The sequence below is a fragment of the Lissotriton helveticus genome, chromosome 9 (genome assembly GCF_964261635.1).
Source record: "Lissotriton helveticus chromosome 9, aLisHel1.1, whole genome shotgun sequence".
Lineage (NCBI taxonomy): Eukaryota > Metazoa > Chordata > Amphibia > Caudata > Salamandridae > Lissotriton > Lissotriton helveticus.
The window spans coordinates 74,218,540-74,235,363 of NC_136070.1; the positions used below are offsets into that span (position 1 = coordinate 74,218,540).

The window sequence follows — 16,824 nt, forward strand, 5'->3', positions numbered from 1 at the left end:
CATGAGCAACCTGGGTGCTGTGGCCAAAAATATATATGAGTACTGGCAGTCACCCTTCTAGGATGCTCTGGTATGTTTGTGATTGTGGAGGTCGGTAGTGATATCCTTGTGATACTTAAGTGTGTTGCGATGCCTCTTTTGATTACATCAGCGGAGACGCGGATGATGCAGCTCGAGGTGACACGTATTAGGTTATCAGAAAAGCACTGACGGGCTGATTTACAAAGGTAAATTTACACTTGTTAGTAAGTCTACTACTTTCTTGGAATTCAAAAACTATGCATGGAGTTTTACGACTACACACTCCCTGTGCTCATGACGAGCTGAGCTCGACAAAACTGCCGCGGAAGGCCCACGCGGGGCTAATTCCCTGCCTGTGCGGGCATTCCATGGGAGTGGGCGGAGTCGTGACGAGCTCAGCTCATCATGAGCACAGCTCCACTGTGCAGTATAACGAGCTGGGCTCGTCACGAGCAGCGCGGTGCCGCGTGCGCCCCCCCCCACCCCGTACTGCGGGGGAATTAGCCTCGTGTGGAAGGGGTTAATGTTTGCGAAGTTCTGCGCACCTGGAGAAGCTGTAGTCAGAGTGGAGAACTCCGCATACATAAATATTGGGAGTGGGGAGTCATAGAACTCCAAGCGTAGGTTGTGAATTACATTTTATAGCACGTGTTGTAGTTCTACATAATGTACTACAAAGTGCAGTTGGTGAATGCTGGCACCGAGTATTTAAATCTGTGTTGCTGATCTGCTATTCAGATTTGACGAGTTATTTGTGTTTGAGTCAAAACCTTAGTGATACTTTGACTGCAGTTATTTTCATTAAATGTGAATGTTTGTATTATGCACAGCAACTGTGTGGCACTCTTAAGCTTCATTTTACCTTAGCACTGTGTTTTCCATAAAATTCTGTCTGAAGAGAGTTGAGGCCACACTGAACACTCAATTGTGGCCACTTTTGGTTACACATTGGATTCTAATAATGCCCATATGTATGTACAATAATGTACATATTCTTATATGCCATATCCCTCTCAAGCTATCTTCGGCATAGTGAGCAGGCTCTGCTGCTGTGCTTATGATGTGTTGCAGAGATGATACTTTAAATGTAACCAGAATTAGAATTGAACTGAGAAGAAGCTAAGAGATAACTGAAGACAGTGCGAACTACAGGGAAAGAAGACGGGGCAAATAGGAAAACACAACCTCCATCTATTAGTATTTTTATGTAAACAGCCCAGGTACCACGGTTAGTGTAGTTGCAATTGAAATTATAGATCCACACATGTTTTATCAAAGTGTGATTGTAAGACCCCCTCCAGGCATACTCAATACAGCATGTTCAAATATTTTTCTATATTTTGTGGGAAAGCTCCAAAGAAATCTTGCCTGGGGGCAGTAAAGACTGCTTAAATTATCCTTAACTCATTTTTAGGTAGTGTGGGGCGTGTTCAAGACTTACTCTGAGGGAGGTGCTGGAGGGTTTGGGAAAGGAAGGTGAAGGAACCAACAATTGTAATAAGCCATTCAATGAAAGAAGAAACAAGCACTGGCAATGCAAACAGGCATGGTTTTAAAGAAATGATGTATGGCAATGTGAAGCATTACAAGTAATTAGCATGGGAATGGATACTTATTTGAGAGAAAGCAACAAATTGTAGAATAATACTGCTATATGTTAAAAGGTCAGGTGACAGTTGCACTTTCAAGCCAGACCTAAACGTTCTGACAGTGGGAGCATACGTTAACATGGAAGTCTTTGGTAGTAAATGTTTGTAATCTGCATAGCTTGATAATTGATTCTCATTAATCTATACAAGTTGCAAACATTTGCAAGTGTAGAGTGGCATTTGCTCTATTTGCAGCAACTTGATTGCCTTGAAGTTTGTACAGCTGTGGGCTCATTTTTAAAATCCGCAATACGCTCGCTCAGCGTAACGATCTTTTAATCTGATCTATGTTTTAAAGATTGATACTGTATGTTCTAAATGTTTAACAGTTTTATGATGCACTTTGTATTTATGATCTTATTGGTATACATGGTGTTTTTATATTTATGCATCTATATATTTTATGATCTGCTTTTAAGTCATCAAATAAAGATTATTAATTGATTGATTGAGTCCCATTAACTGGGTCTAGATGTTGGCTTTTAGCAGGCTTTAGGGCGTGATGAGGTTAATCTGCTAGTGATGTGGGCTCCTGAGTAAGAACCTGAGGCCAGTGAGGGAATTTAACCTTCAGATTTAGGCTCTAGCCTGGAGCAACATTTAGTCTAGCTTCCAAGATTGTTGGCACTGTGTGAACTGGCGTTCACGGCTACAGATACCCTTTGATTGAGCTCAGGATGAAGAATGAATGTTGCAGACAAAAAAAAAAAAAGGTGCTGTAAAGTACCGATAGGTGTGTACCGGGTCACCAGCATGAGTTGGGGTTTCTCGAAGTCAGTTCTCCTTTGGTTCATTTTTCAGAGCTTGAACACACTCATCTCTCAATCCCGGTGGGATCGAGCAAAACAGGAGTACATAGACTAGTTACGTACACAAATTATTACATAGAATATACTGTATATTGAATATAAGCCTTGGCTTCAGCAATCTGTTTTATGGTTTTCTTACTGAATGCAATGGAGAATTTCCAAAGCTGTTGTACGGTTATGTCAGAAAACTAAACAGAAGATTATTCAAGCATTATTTCTTTGTGCAAATTTACAATGGGTATGTATAATCAAAGTTCTCAGGCATTCAAGCCAAATCTAGTGAATTATTGTTTTGGTCATGCATTAGCACACATCATCTGAATAGCACTGGACCACACTCAAGTTACCAGTGTAATAAATACAAGAGGAAAGGGTTGGGCCACTCAAAAGAATTATACAACGAATAAAGCAGATTTTCAGGCCTTAGACATCGGCAGTACACACAACAGAGGTGTAGAACAGTTTGTGAAGCAGGCAGCTCAGAGGGGATCCGTATAGCAGCTTTGAGATACAGAAGAACAATGAGTGATTTTAGAATAAAGTTACTGTATGCACACTATAATGTCTATGTTTGTATTAGCTAATCCTTAAAGAAAGGATGCTAATTAACATGCACAGTCAGTATTTTTAAAGTTGTCTATATTAATTATATTGAAGATGAGAGAATGGCACAGATCTACAGGTCATGCCATCTTCATCTGCCAGTGTTCAAAGTGATTTTATTATTCATATTTTGTTATAAACTCTATTATTATAAATTTAGAGTGGCTCTAGGAACTCTTTTAGAGCAAATAAAGAGTATGGGCCGACAGTCCAAAGCTGGACCAAGGAGTAAATCAATCAGACTTCTTTCAGCTTCTGTTTCTCAATAAAATCTAATTATAAACATAAATATAAATAAATTGTAATATATTCTACAACCTTATTACCAAGTCATTAATCTACTTGGAATGTTGCTTAATAAAAGCCCAAGCACCCTGATACTAGGGGTTCTACTTTTCACACAGTGAGGATTATATTTTTCAGAGTCTTGTGGTCAGCAGGGCCTGGACACTTCAGAACAGGAAACCCTGGATTTCGTCCAACAGGTCTGCTTGCCAAGCTTCAAGAAGATTAAGATGACTGGTTCCTTTTACATGAGTTGTAATCCAAGTAAATATTGTTGTGAAACCCATTGCAAGTCAGTGGACGGTTTCAATCTTAAATTTGGTCACGGTTCTCAGTAAGCCTTTATTAGTTGTCCTAGTATCACACTTGGAGAAAGATTTTGTCAAAATAATGTATGTGCCAAAAGTCATAAACATACGTTTTTTTTGTACAACAGTTGTTACCCTCGTAAACAAAAACAGAGCCGGAGGCGGAGCTTTCTCGTACATCTCCTCCAAAGCGTAGAACTACCATCAACGTCAGAGCCTCCTTATCGCTTCTTGAGTTTCGCAAGAAGTTGAAGACCTGGCTCTTCGAATAAGCCCCAGTATACTCCTGGCTATCCACCTGCTAAGCATCCAGATACCCTACAGTGTGATTGGCGAGCACTACAACTAGACATGACATACCACAACATATGGCAAATACATGTAATTGGTTTACATGCAAACATGCCTCCAAAAGATGGAAGCAATTCACATAAGCTTTGAGGGAATTCATTGATTTTTTCAGTATTGGACAGATTGAATATTTGTACTAGGCGTCAAGCAATTGAGTTCGTTTTCCCCAACTATAAGTCTCTCCTATATTGATTGCAGATTCAGCGAAAGACAGTGGAGAATTTCAAAATGCGTTTTGGCTACTGAGACCTCTAGATAGGTGCTACTTTTGAAACCCAAGAGAGAAATCGACCTTATTGCCTCAGAGGAACACTGAGGGGCAGATTTATGTTAACTGGCGCATCCCCAGGGATGCGCCAGCTAATGTGCGCCACAGTGCACCACAGCTCCGCCACCCATGGTGCGCCGCATTTACAATGCGGCGCACCATGGTGCAAGGCAGGGAAGATGTGTGACGCATCTTCCGGCGTATGGGCGGCGCATTGCTGGAGTCATGTCGCAAGTGTGACATGACTCCTGCAATGCACAGGGGCCACCCCTACATTGCTTGGTGTATCACCCTTACGCGTAAGGAATTGACGTAGAAAGTGACTGAGTGAAATCTTATAGGAACGCCCCCCCCCCCCCCTGCGCAGGAACGCCTCCTTATGGCACAGGGTTTTACAACGTGACGCATCTCCTAGATGCATCACGTTGTAAATAGGGCGCATTGTTTGCGCCGCCGTTGCGTCACATAAAGTGACGCAATTGCGGCGCTAAGAGGCGCAAGGGCCTCATAAATCTGCCCCTTAGAGGCAATGCAAAATATACATCAGTTTCTGCTACATGGCAAGAGGACTCCAGTGAAGAAGAAATCATTTTCTGTAGTTCCCCAGACAAACTATTTTTTCTGCCAATAGTGGGACATTTAACTTTTATTGAGATTTTACCCTCATCTGCCATGATATTCTGAATAAACCACTAGTACACAGGTGACCCCCCCTTAAGAGCAATGTATACATTTGAGTTTGAATTACAAGTTGTATTTGGAGCAGATTTTCCAAGTGAAATTCTGCTCGCACAATTATCATTTGGCCGGTGTTGCCATACCTGAATGTCCAGGTTGTAGGAACACTGGCCCTCTGTTTTTACTATTTGGAAAAATGGGCCGGCGCAGTTATTCCATTTCTTGGAGTCTAACTTTTACCTACATGGGATTCTATGTGGATAATCCTTCTGGTATCAGTAATTCCTGTCGCCCGGAATCTCCTTGTGGAATTCCGCATTACTTGTAACATAGCCCTTGTTGATAGGATCACACGATGACTCCAAGTCACCTGGGACACAGGGCTCCTGCTCCAAGTTTTTCTTTTACAAACCCAATGGTCTCTGGTACTTTCATCCACGTGGTTCAAGTCAGGTGAGACAGGGTTCCAACTTCCATAATGTATTAGGGATGTACATAAAATCTTTGGACCTGAGTTTTGTATTTTCGGGTGTCACGGAGTCATCAGGTAATACCAACATTAAAAAAAAAACAATCAAAAAAAGACATCAGTCAGTTTCTCAGTGGAATGGCAAGTGCCCTCCATGTTCAACCAAATCTTGCTTTCTGTGGTGATAACACAAAAAAAACACAAAAAGTTCTAGACCTTGCTTTGTAGATTATTATTATTGGCAAGTCCATTTGCTTTCTTGATTTATGATTGTAAACATATTGCCACTGACTTTAACTAAACTTACCTTGTATACTCACATTGTGCTTTATTCTGCCTTCTCAATTTGAGCTCTTTCTTTCGGCGCTTTTTAAATCGCAGGTTCTTTCCTTTAATTCCCTGTTGGTTGGCAGCTGCCCCACTCTGCTGCCCCGCGTCCCTGCCTTTCGTGATTGAGAACGTTATCATCCCGCTGCTGTGCACGGGCTGTTCCTTCTGCGCAGGCGCGGCTGTAGTCACAACTGCTTGCATAGCCAGGCACTATAGAGATTTGAAATTTAAGAAGGGAGAGTATATTCCAACCCAAGGAAATCTGGCACCCTCAGCAAGGCTACATTTCGCAGTCACCCCATTCCTGGCAGTGGACCACATTTGACTTTTGTAGGGTGAATCTTGAGCACTCTTGCTGGTGGCTGACATTTTGGCTACCTGCTTGGTCTTGCCACAGCTAACCCTGGGCGTAGTTCACGTAGTAGCACTACGCGTAGCTACGTGAAGTGCACTTCGCACCACGCAAGCTACGTGCACTGTGCAAAATGCTGTTGGCATTGATTGCACAGTGCTGGATGCTTGTCCGCACTGTGCAATCATTGCAAACCGCATCTTGCACAGTGCAAGTGGTCGTTTTCTGCAGCTCGAGTAGATTTGTTCTCGAGCGGCTGCTTTCTCAACGTGGACTGGTAATTTCTCATTGCGAACGGTTGCGAGCATACGCGACCACTCGCAATGAGAAACCTGACCTCCCCGCATTGAGAAGATCGCCAGGAGGTTTATTTTCCACGCTCGCGATCAGCAACTTTATGTTGCATATCGCGAACGAGGAAAAAGTTTCGCCGGGATGTTGTTTTGCTCGCTCGCGGTCGCCACCTTGACGTTGAGGGCCGCGAGCAAGCAAAAAATTCTTGCTACACTATGCGTTTTTGCACTGTGCTACGTGCAATTCCCGTAGCACGTAGTTGCGCAAACTATGCAATCTACACAAGCGTAGAGTAGTCCTATGCCCAGGGTTAGCCACAGCAGAGGTCTTGCCTTTAACTTATTGAGACTCTGGGAGTGGTTTGTATTGCATTCTCCAGTAGGCTGGTAGACCTAAAGAGTTTTTACTTGAAGGGAATTTTGTTCAACTCTAGGATTATGACTAGGGCTCCTGGTTTTAAGATAATGTTTCATTTATTTTACATTTCAGTCTGTATTTATCCATATTTATTTGTTGGCCATCTTATTGGTATTTATTCATATTTATTTTGTGCCTTGAGTATAAATGGGGTTTAAAATGGTATATTTCCACATTTATGTAACTCTTGGACGGGCACCTCATACGTGGACGAATGTCTTGTTTTAGCAAATAAAGCAGTCACATGTAACAAAACACTACACTCACATGTGCAGATTAGCGTTATCCTACAAATAAATGTTAACATACGCCTGTAGTTAAGGACATCTCATCCTGTTTTTTAACTCCCCCTGCTATCTGCTCAGTTTTTGCCTGGAATTCTTGAAAGACCCCATGGACAGTCTCCCACAAGAAGCATCATTTTCAGTATTTTTTCACCATTAAAAATAAATACAGACAGGAAACACATTGTTTTCTGTCTGTATTTATCTGTAAATATCCGTAAAAACAAAAAACAGGGAGCCTTAATTATGACGGACAATATGTGAGTACAGGAACTCATGACTGTGGTCAGTCTAGACATCTTTATAAATAAGGAACTGCTTCTCAGGAAGGAAGGCCCTCTGGGATTCCTCCTGCTTCTGATAGGCTCTCTCAGAGATTGCTGGGGGCAAATCTTCCATGAGAGGAGAGCCGGACCATGCAGTAGGGCTTGGGTATGGAATGTATGACGTTACAACGCATACATTTACAACGCATACCTTTACAATGCAGTTTTTACATCACAACATCCTTTACAACGCATACATTTACATCGCATACCACTACAACGATTTTTTTTAAACTACACTTACAACGCATTCCATTACATCGCATTATACCTTTACAATGCGTACCATTACAACGCATACCATTACATTGCATTTAAGGTAAGTGTTGGATAGAGTAGGGGTAAAAATTACTATTCTAACTCCAGGAGGTGCAAAAGTAGGGTAAGTGTTGGATAGTGTAGGTTAGTATTCTAACTCCAGGGGGTGCAACAGTAGGGTAAGGGTTGGATAGTGTAGGGGTACTATGCGTTGTAATGGTATGCGTTATAATGGCATGCGATGTAATGCCTGCATTGTAGTGACATGCGATGTAATGCCTGCGTTGTAGTGATATGCAATGTAATGGATGCGTTGTAGTGACATGCGTTGTAAATGTAGTGCGATGTAATGGTTGCGTTTTTAAGGTTGTTTCCCTTGGGTATACCACCTTGGACACTTCGGCAGAACCAGAGTGGCATTTTGCAGATTCCTGAAGGCGGTCCATATTGTCGGACAGACCCTAGGTAGCTCAGGTGGTTGGCGTACTCTGGGCTCAGCTTACTGCTCCCAAAGTTGGCCTGACATAGTGTGGCGTAGCACGCGGTAGAGACTTAGAACACGGGCATTAACTCGGATGACGATGTGTGTCACGTGACCTGGAACAGTATTCTAGAATATTTTGTGTATATTGCATTGTTTTCAATTATTTGGCTTTCATCTCTAACATTAATTGGCACTTACAAAAATGAGTGAGTGGGTACAAAAACTAGTATGTAGGGAAAAGTAAACTGGTTCTATTTTTGTGCTTGTGGGAGTTGGCATATGTAGGATGTGGCCCAGCGGCCAGAGCGGGCGACTAGGGAGCTGGGGATCCGGGTTCAAGTCTGGGCATTGGCTCAACGTCCTGTGATTCTAGGCAAAGCACTTGATCTCCCTGTACCCATGGACAGCGCCTGGATACCTTCACGGGGATAAGTTGAGCTATATGAATGTATACATTTAGATTTATTTATTCCCTAATCTCGAGTCCTGAGATCATGAGGGGGGTACGATTTTTTTTTTAATATATAAGCAGCGAGCTTATTTATGAATTTGTACTAGCAAACCAAATACACACATTGCCACAACATGCCTGACACTAATCTTTAAGATATTATTTGCGAAGTTGGATAAAGATCCCCTGGTGGCAGACTGTGGGAGTAAAATCGAATGCCTTTATTTGTCACATTACTATCAAGGGTGTATGGTTCATTCGGTTGTATGTCAATACAACGCGGTGTTTACACCGCACTACCATTACAACGCTGGTTTTACAACGCAAGTTGTTACCACAACTTGCGCTGTGGGGTGCTAGACTTAGGAATAGTAAGATTTACTATTCCAACACCAGCCTACGTACAGTAGGGAAGATGTTGGAATAGTAAATCTACTATTCCTTAGCCTAGAGCGCCCTCCAGCGCAAGTCGTGATAACAACTTGCGTTGTAAAACCATTGTTGTATGGTAGTGCGGTGTAAACACTGCGTCGTAATGGATGTTCCCCGTTCATTCAGAAGTGAACTGTATATATCAACTGAGATGCGATTATCAGGCCAGACATTTTTTCTTCTATCTGGTGGAAATTGAATTCACCAACTACAAGTGGTTTCTATCAGCAGTATTTGGGTTTGTGGACATTAAACAGTATATACAGCTCGGAAAATTGATGATGTTAATTCAAAACTCCACTTCAATTTAGTATACAATTAAGGCAACAACACAGTGTGTCAGGATGCACCTGGAATTAATTGGCATATCAGTTTATTAGATGTTCAAACCCCTGTAAGTGACCAACTGCAACCAGCAGAAACCATTTGCAACTGGTCAACAGAAAGTTGCATCAGAGAATAACAGAAGTGAGCAACCAAAAATGCCAGGTTTCATTTTGGCTGACTGTACAATTGACGTGAGTGGACAGAAACCGTTTGCATCACATATAAGTTAGTATTTCTTAAAGTAACATTAGGGTCTACTACTCTTACCTTAAAACAACTTTCTGTCTGATTTTTTAAATGTGAAAGTTTTAAAACAGCCCAGTCGCCTGAGTGTTCATTGCTGATAAGTTCAATATTATATTGCTTCTTTACATTTATTTGCTGAAAGCTCACACATCTTCTTAATCGATTCACAGTGGATGGTTGAGACAGAACCGATTAAGAAAGAAAATGAGGGCATAGATGGTTTTAATGGTATAAGTGGCATCGGCTTCTGGTCAAACGGTGGATGGGAGAGAATTCAAAGGGAAGAGCCTTGGTAGTTATTAGATCTCTACTCCATACTACTTGTACTTGCCATCTCTGGTGCAAGAATTTTTTGAGCACCGGGAAACTGACATTTTACTTATCGCAAAAATACCTTTTTTAAACCATGTTTTGCAATCTGGCGCCCTCTTATGGCCATATTTGATGGTGCAGTAAGGCGGGTACCGGCAGTAGCCTTGAACTAGTACTGGCTTAATTGAAGGACATTCGTTTTTGAGAAGCCAACTTTAGGAATCTGCTCAGCATGTAGCATAGTAAGAAGCCAATGGAATATCCAAGTGCTGGGACATAGGTAGCTTTGTACGTTTAACAAAGTGCGTTCACCTCAGTCCCTTTGACTGGGATCTAGCGCATGGATCGCAGAGCTGTGGTGAGGTGGTGCCAGTGCATGAGCCTGAAGAGGAGATAGAGGGCCTTGTCCGGAACCACCTGAACCTTTATTTGTGCATGATTTGCTAAACCCTTGTAAATAACATTATAATAGTTGATCACTGCAAGCATAAGTGCTATCTTCAGAGGCAGCGCTAGACGGGATACAACACCCCTCCAGGGCATTCGTTGGTGCAAACCAGAGGTCAAAGATAAATTCCTGGTTGTGGATCTGATTTCTTGGGAGTGAGTGTTGGGCGAAAGAGGGGGGACCATGCGTGGGGGAAGATATGGCGTCCCAGCGTAGATTAGGATTTTGTACCTGGAAGCACTTAAGCATAGGGCCCTCCGATGCCATACTTGAATCTGTTTGGCGACCTAGTTACACACTCCACGGCCACGCGTAAATTAGTGGAGCCTGTCTTGACCTACTGGGAGGTTGGATCAACTCCATTGTACGCTCTGTGCTTCATACTCAAAGCATGAATGTTCAGGCATACCAAGTGACTAAACATTAGTCTGCTAATCCGGCCCTATGTACACTGTACATTGTGCTCACTAAATTGCTGCTGCAAATGTTTCTTTTGTTGCAATAGTCTCGTGGACAGGCAAGTGATCCCATTTCAGAAATTTGAACTGAAGTTCCCCGACACCGCATATCTAGTTATAATTACAGATAACCTGCTTTATTGTACTCCAAAGACGAGGGCGCGACAAATGGGATGACTACTTGATGAACTCAGTCTGCGTTCCCTGTCCCATACAAAAGTACCTCTATGGATATTGTAAGGTAGTGACTCATTGTGTTTGCTTTGCGTCCATTTTTGTGAAGGTTCGTTTACTGTCACCAACACTTGACGCGCATTGTGGATAATTGACCGTATCGTCTGATATCTTGTCGAACAGTTCTCCGCAGCAAGCTTGGGCTTGCCCTGGGACTTTTGCTGTTTGCTGGTGTGCTCTGTATGAATGCAGTAAGAGCCCAGTGGACAAACATCACGGAGAGTTAAGCGCCCTGGGTCTGCCAACCATTGTGGATTAACCATTGTGTTGTGGTATCCAAGGGTTCCGTTGAGGAGCGGCTGGTCAGGGTGGCGCTCCCGGACATTGTGGCTTCTTCTGCCCCCAGGTGTGCTCTGTTAATGTTTGCAAGACTTGAAGTAGACCTAGGACACTGGAGATGATTGATCCCTTGGCAAACAAGTTAATGGGCAGATCTGTGCAATCAGCTGGGTGGTATGTCTCAATATCAATCACCAAAATAATGACCCCCACAGATATTGACCCCTCCAAACAAATTATCGACTTCCACAGTATCAAGGTAGGCATATATAGGGTACTATGGGTTTACTATTCAAACTCCACGTATCACCTTGACGGTATAGTGCACGTTGATATTTTGGTGTTGATATTGTGACTCCATGCCATCAGTTGTGATTTGTTTCTGTTGGGTTCCGTGGCAGCGCCAGGAGGTCATTTTTGGGAAGTCGTGACCTTTCTTTTTTTTGTCATAATTATTTATTTGTTTTACAAGAGTTACAATAGGCTTGCAAACAGTGTTGTACCTGCTGGTAAACATTGATGCGTAACAGTTATTGTCAAATTGTATACAGTATAACAAGAACAGGAAATGCGAGCGAGTGTACAACGCGCCCACTACGCATTGTGCATTGCAGAGGAAGTAAGTCCGAATGAGACCAAGAAGACATAGCACTTTGTACCCCTAGGGCTACAAAATAATGCAAATATATACATATATACTGTTCCCAGCTATCACCCTCTCCACTTGGGGGCAGCAAAAGACGTGGGGGAACATGATAACCAAGTATGTATCTAAGAGTCAGATCCTATTAAGAGATACAGTGATCCTAAAAGACAAGTGGGTGATGGGACAACATGCAATTGGTGCAGAAGTCTAACCTTGGAAAATGGCAATGGAGGGGGCGGTAGGGAAGAATGTGGAATGGGGGTGAGTGGGATGGAGTAATTTTCTTTTATGAAAAATGAGGTGACAATAGGCCCGGTCTGGGTGTGTTCAACACCTCGAACATATCAATATGGTATGAGCGGTGGCCTGCGTGGAATACTCCGGTCGTAACATGAGTGATATAGGTTTCTTCCCAGAGCTCAAGATGTCTGCGACTCTAATGCAGGAGCCGGCGAGTGGTTCATGAATGGTGACCAGATGTTGTTAAATATGTCCAGGCTGTCTTGTAACTTGTATATAAGATGTTCATAGGAGGCAGTCTTCTCCATGTCTTGCAACTATTCATCGTGTGTGGGAAGGCGCGGCGCTCTCCAGTGCCTCCAGATGCACAGCCTACCAGCAGTCGCAGCTGAGGCTAAGAGACGCCGTTGATGTCCCGTCAGTGTGGGTAGGTCGGCAGTGTCATGTAACAGAACGGGTTTCCCACTCGTATACCAAGGCATGTCTAATGAGCGGTCCAGTGTTCCATCCATCTGAGACTAGAGGCCATTTATATCTGGGCCGTCATTCAAAACGTGCTGTGTTGCAGCCCGGTTGGTTACACCACCAACCGTTGGAGTGAGGTTGGAACCCCACCCTCTGTAGCTTCTGAGACATCCAGTACCAGAGCTGGAGCAATTTGAAAGGACCAAATTTCATCCTGGAATCATGCACACCTTTATCCTGATTCTCTACAATATTCCCCCAGTCAGACTGTGTGTGCTATTCGTAGAGTACGCTGCCACATCTTGTGCAAAGAGGAGAGGAGAAGTTTGGAATATAAGTGTCAGCCTATCAGATTGTAAAACCCTGACATCACTATAGAGGCCCCATTGCTTCAGATATTGGTGGATGGCGAATCAGGAGCCTCCCTTCGCTGCATCCCCAATGCGATGCTGAGACCATGTTTGAGCTGGGCGCAATGTCACTTCTGTGTAGAGAGAGGGTGGAATTCCTCTTGTAGTGTTGCAAAGGTTTTGAGGGTCCCTTGTGTTATCAATTGGCTCAGGGTACGTATGCCCGTCTTTTGACATATCTCCCAATGGAAGTGGCATCGGCTGGCGCCCTCCGATACATAAATGCCATTTCTTCTCATTGGCACCTGGGTGTGAGTTGCGCTCTTTCTAAGCATGAGACATGACATAACCTGGGTCATAGGTAGAAATCAAACATAAACTCCTTGATATAACGAGCAACAGTTGAAGTTGTAGATGGAAAGCTGTCCTCTTTTGGGTAATCCCCTTAAACATAAGAAACCGCAGGGACCTGTGGAAATGGTTCTGTTTTACTATAAAATCTAGAGACCGGTTAAACGTGTGATATGGACCGGTGTGAGTGTTCATGTAAGGGAGGGGAACCTGCTGCTTTGCGTTTCTTGAGTAGGAACAATCTGGTGTCCAGCATATGTGAGGGAGGGGATTTATTTATTTATTATTTATTTGTGAGTTTGACCGAAAGGTATTTTACAGAGTACGCACGACAACAATAACATGCGACACATAGAGAGTAAATAGAGATATAAAGTAACGGTATTAAAAAAGTAAATGGTATAAATGGGATAAGTAAACATAATAGCAGCAAGAACCCTAGTTACAAAAAGCGACAATAAAGATAAATAGCAGCATTGTCACAAGAAGAATCCAAAAGACAGTAGAATAAATGAACGCAGCAAGTTCTGAGGTAGTTATGGTAGGGAGTTGCCAGGGTGGGGAGAGTAAAGGCACAGAATGTCCCCGAGGTAGTGAACGGACATAACCTCTTGCCACTTACGCTCATGACAACTTAGCACTTTACAGAGTAAAGATGATTTGTCTCAGTTCAAAAAGTGGTGAAGATGCCTATTGGATCTGGCCATTCAGGGGAGGAAGGTTGAGGAGTCAGATACAGAGGACTGTGGTTCTCACTTCTTTTGCATTGAGGGGTTAGATGGCAAGGGAGGAATGGGGCAGTATTTACTGTGTTCTTTGCAAGTGTCCCAGAAAGGTACCCTTTCCAGTCACCTTGACTGGGTTGGGCTACATGGGTAAATGAAGTGGTAGCTGGAAATGCCATTGAGAACGTAAGCTGGTGCTGGCCTTAATCTGCCTCTCTTATATGCTTTACAGTCATTGAACACCAGTAGCCCTGCTTCTGGAGGGTAAATAAATTAGCATTGTATTTTTCCTTTTGAGCAGTGGGGCGACACTCCTCTGCCTTAGTGGAGGAGCCACCACTTTTTGACACCACTAGTTAGTAATAACTCTCTGTGATATATATACGTACCAAGCCACCTCCAACCACACCTCCTGTCTAATAACAGTACCCTCTCCATAGGGCGGGATCCATGACAGTCCTTGAAGGCCCATCGTCTTTATGCTGGTGCCAGACCGATCCAAAATATCCATACCGGTTAACGGGCAGGACTCCGACAACCTGCATCGACATGATTTACACATAACATTTTACACACTGGCTCTCCCTGTTATCAGCATCAAAACTGAACATGTTTTGTGGACTCCACTCTCTGTGGAGGTCATATACCCTTTTGGACATTTGTGCATTTAAGAAACACCATGGACTGGTCTACTGAACGTTTACTCTGAAAATCTGGAACTCTTTTGTGCCTTCCGCGGACACTCAAACTGCACTTTGTTCAATCGACATGTCCAAGTGTGATAACACTAAGTTCTTCTCACTTCTCTTTGCTACCTAGATGATTCTTGTTCCCCACTGGTTACTCGACCACTCAGCATCCTACCTAAATCACTGGACACATTTCTTTTTTCAAACTTTGAGTTGAAAACTCGAGAACTGTTCAGATCCACTCACAATTAGAATATTAGTACTTTTTGTACCAAGTAATTTCATCTTTTTACCTCAAGATGTAATATTGTTGTGTTCTGTTTTGATTTTTTGTCACTAAAAGTTCTATCTGTTTTACTGTGGACTGCAAGACCTCTATGCCTGGTCTTCGCTTTACAAAACTACAAACAAATTAATTTTAAAATGCTCATGCATACATCGGTAAAGCCGATGGTTGCCTCTTTAAATACAGAGGCTTTTTTTTTATAGTTTAACTGTTTATTGCATCTTTCACACAATACACCGCTTTCGCGCCTACAACCCTGGGGCCGGCAGCAGGTCAGTCGTAGCGATAAGAAGATAGTAACGGATTGACACAGCCTCGTTACCGACAGCCCGGAGGTCCGGTGGCGTTGTGAATTAATATTTTTAAATACAGAGGCTTAGTGCTATGAAAGATTTAATTGTAGGATAAATGACCTTGGGAGTAAAGGCAGCCGCCTAATGGATCTATTGTGCTTCCTCGTTCAAAAACACACTCATATCCACCCTCCCAAAAATCCCTTTCAACTCCTCCTACTCAGAAACCCAAACTCAGTTTTCCTCCCTTTGATTTCACAGCAGCTGCGCAGCCGCTTGAGTGTGGCAATTGTTTATTAGCAGGAGTCCCCTAGACCGCCCTGCACCTCTCAAGGCCTCTGTCCATGTAGGAGTAACTTCTTTTAATGGTGTCACAAAACTCACACCAAGCACTGAGTCTTGACCCACCTGAGAAGTAAACCATGCATCATGGGAGGAGGGAGAAACACTGTAGAGAAACCCAGCCCCCCTCTAGATTTCCGTAGACCAACAAATCAAAGCCTCTTAGCCAGGCCTCGTCATGTCAGGCTCCCAGCATCTGGAATCACCTCTCTGAAGAACCCCAAAACACTCACCCAGGCTTCCTCATGTGAAACTCCCAGCATCTGGACTCACCTCTCCGAAGAACCCAGAGACTCCCAACCAGGCCTCGTCATGTCAAACTCCCAGCATCTGGAATCACCTCTCCGAAGAACCCAGAGACTCCCAACCAGGCGTCGTCCTGTCAAACTCCCAGCATCTGGACTCACCTGTCCGAAGAATTCAGAGACTCCCAACCAGGCCTCGTCATGTCAAACTCCCAGCATCTGGACTCACCTCTCTGAAGAACCCAGAGACTCCCAACCAGGCCTCGTCATGTCAAACTCCCAGCATCTGGACTCACCTCTCTGAAGAACCTGAAGACTCTCAACCAGGCCTCGTCATGTCAAACTCCCAGCATCTGGACTCACCTCTCTGAAGAACCTGAAGACTCTCAACCAGGCCTCGTCATGTCAAACTCCCAGCATCTGGACTCACCTCTCTGAAGAACCTGAAGACGCACAACCAGGCCTCGTCATGTCAGGCTCCCAGAACCAGGAATCACCTCTCTGAAGAACCTGGAGACTCTCAACCAGGCCTCGTCATGTCAAACTCCCAGCATCTAGACTCACCTCTCCGAAGAACCCAGAGACTCCCAACCCGGCCTCATCATGTCAAACTCGCAGCATCTGGACTCACCTCTCCGAAGAACCCGGAGACTCCCAATCAGACCTCGTCATGTCAAACTCCCAGCATCTGGACTCACCTCTCCGTAGAACCCGGAGACTCCCAATCAGACCTCGTCATGTCAAACTCCCAGCATCTGGACTCACCTCTCTGAAGAACCTGAAGACTCTCAACCAGGCCTCGTCATGTCAAACTCCCAG

At 43.7% G+C, this 16,824-nt stretch overlaps 1 protein-coding gene across 1 annotated transcript in view; it reads left to right on the top strand.

Moving 5' to 3' along the window:
• The window catches only part of LOC144780943 (stAR-related lipid transfer protein 9-like), a 540,925-nt gene that overhangs the window by 124,907 nt on the left and 399,194 nt on the right, over positions 1-16,824 (top strand). The window lies entirely within an intron of this gene.